General features: G+C 39.0%; 1 non-coding gene across 1 annotated transcript; it reads right to left on the bottom strand.

Moving 5' to 3' along the window:
• Positions 1 to 553: 553 nt before the first annotated feature.
• LOC122068342 lies at positions 554 to 660 on the bottom strand. The gene has a single exon (XR_006137085.1). It is a non-coding gene; the product is annotated as a small nucleolar RNA R71 (small nucleolar RNA).
• Positions 661 to 2,800: the final 2,140 nt, after the last annotated feature.

The raw sequence follows: 2,800 nt of genomic DNA, 5'->3' as shown, positions 1-2,800 counted from the left end.
GAAAAAATGTTTTGCTATCCATTCTTTTGTGCTTGTCTTATTCTAGTTGTGGGTAGTTTTCTATTACATGAGTGTTAGGTGGGTACGTAATCGTAAGAATCAGTTAGAAAGAAGAGATCCAACAAGTAGTGACCCTATACATTTGTTCTCTTTAAAACCTTTTAATATGGGAGACCAACATCAAAACCCTTCACCTAAATCTCTAAAAGATAGGTTGTACCCTACTAGAACAACCCAACCTTCCTGCATAGTTCTACCACAAACCCAGGGAAATAATTTTGAACACAAATCTCAATACATCACTATGTTCCCCCACTTCCATGGGTTGACCTCTGAGGATGCATACCTATTTCTAAGGGAATTTGAAGAGGTATGTGTTTTAATTAAGATCCAACAAATTTATAATGATGCTGTTAAGCTTTGGTTGATCACTTTTGCATTAAAAGACCAAGCTAAGAAGTGGTTGTATGGGTTACCCACAAATTCCATAACCTCATAGGAACAGTTCACAATTGTCTTCCTTAAGAAGTTTTTCCCAACTCACAAGACCAATAAGCTTAGAAGTGATATCCTTCAGTTTAGGCAAAAGCCTAGTGAGTCATTTTCCAAACTTATGGAGAGATTCAAGGATCTACTCCAAGAATGCCCTCACCATGGCCTAGACTTATGGCATTTATGTCAAATAATTTATGAGGGTATTGATTACCCAACTAAACAAATGATAGAGTCTATGTGCCCTGAGGGATTCATATCCTTTACAGATGAAGGAAAGGCATGGGAATTCTTACTTGACTTAGCTGACAAAACCCGTGAGTGGGAATCAACCCAAGAGAGTGAAAGAACCATAGGAGGAAAAGGATATTTTGTGGATGGGATAGTAGCCAAGGAAGCCCATTTGGATAGCCTAATCAAGAGAATTAAGGCTATTGTTCTTAGAGAGCCATCATCAGTCAATTTGGTTAAGATTTGTGCTTGGTGCCAGTCCCTTGGACATGTCATAGAAGAATGCTCCAACACCTCTGGGGGCACTTTTAATGATAGTGTAATGCCTTATACCAGAATAATCCATATAGTAACACCTACAATCCAGGATGGAGAAATCACCTAAATTTCTCTTGGGATCAGGGCAACCAAGCAAGGCCTTCCAATTTCCATAATCAAGGTCAACCTAGACTCCAAAGGCCTCCCTTTGCACAACAATCTTTTTTCCAAAATACTTTTCCTAGGTCAAATGTAGGACCTCAGGCTAGTTTTCCTAGGGCCCCTCTCTTATCATCTTATCAGCAACCCCCTTGGTTTACCAACACTGGAGAGGCAAGTAGAATAAGTGACTTGGAAAAAAATATGGTCCTCCTCATGACAAGCCATCAAAATCTTATAAGAGAACTCACCAAAGTTGTCTCAATTATGCATGAGAGGGAGAAAGGAAATTTACCCAGTCAACCAGAGCCTAACCCTAGGCATCATCGGCCTGTTAGTTCACAAACACCAACTAATGCACCACTGAATATAGTACAAGGTCAGGCCCAACAAGGGCCCTCTAACCAATGTAATGTTGTTTATGCCCTTAAGAGTGGTAGAGAGTACCAATAGAGCGTTCCTAAATCTTCCTCATCTATTACTCCATTTAACTCTCCTTCAGTTGAGGACACAAGTGTGCCTCTTGTTCTAGGTTCGTCTGATGAACCTAAAGATCCTTTTGAAACTAAAGATGATTTGGTTGAGGAAACAAAAAATGATTCTTCTAAAAAAAGCCAAATCCCTAACAGTTCTTATGTTCATCCTATCCCATTTCCTAATCGCTTGGTATACAAAAAGAAGACTACTTCCATGGATAAAATTTTAAAAGTATTCAAAAAGGTAGAAGTGAACATCCCTCTTTTGGATGCCATATCCTAGATCCCCGCCTATGCAAAGGTACTAAAAGATTTGTGTACTCACAAACGTATCACTAGTGTGCCCAAAAAGGCGTTCTTGGCAGGTTACATTAGTTCTATAATTACTCAGCCTATAGCAGCCAAGTATAAGGATCCAGGGAGCCCTACCATATCTTGTGTCATAGGCAACACCTACATTGAGCATGCCTTACTTGACCTTGGCGCAAGTGTGAATCTTTTACCTTACCATGTGTACAAGCAACTTGGATTGGAATAATTGAAACCCACTGGAACTACTCTTCAATTGGCAGATAGGTCTGTTAAGATTCCTAAAGGGATGGTTGAGGATGTCTTACTAAAGGTGGGGGAATTTATTTTCCCTGTTGATTTCATTGTGTTAGATACTAAGCCCTTCTCAACTAAGGATGAGATCCCAATAATTCTAGGAAGACCATTCTTGGCTACCAGTAATGCATTAATCAATTGCCAGAATAGTTTCCTAAGATTATCTTTTGGTAATCAAACTATTGAGTTTAACATGTTTAGGATAGGCAAGCAACTACATATGGAAGAAGAGATCAATATGCTTGAGGATTTTCTGGATTTTTCTGATGATTTAGTTACCAACTTTGATATTGATTTTGATTCAGAATTCCAAGAGTGTATGGATGAGTTGGATGATGATAGTGAAAATTTATTTTCTGAAATCTTGAGTCTTCACACACTTGTGGAGCCCTTAGGACCCCTTTCCAATTCCATTCCCAAACCTTCCATAGTTGAGCCCCCTAAGCTAGATCTTAAGGAGTTGCCATCTAATTTGAGATATGCTTTCCTAGGGCCTGACCAGACTCTTCCTGTAATAATTTCTTCAAATTTGACTTCTAGCCAGGAAGAGGAGTTACTTAAAGTGTTAAAAGATAATA

The sequence above is a fragment of the Macadamia integrifolia genome, unplaced genomic scaffold, assembly GCF_013358625.1.
Source record: "Macadamia integrifolia cultivar HAES 741 unplaced genomic scaffold, SCU_Mint_v3 scaffold373, whole genome shotgun sequence".
In the NCBI taxonomy this organism is placed as follows: Eukaryota; Viridiplantae; Streptophyta; class Magnoliopsida; order Proteales; family Proteaceae; genus Macadamia; species Macadamia integrifolia.
This window is presented reverse-complemented; position numbering and strand designations above follow the sequence as displayed.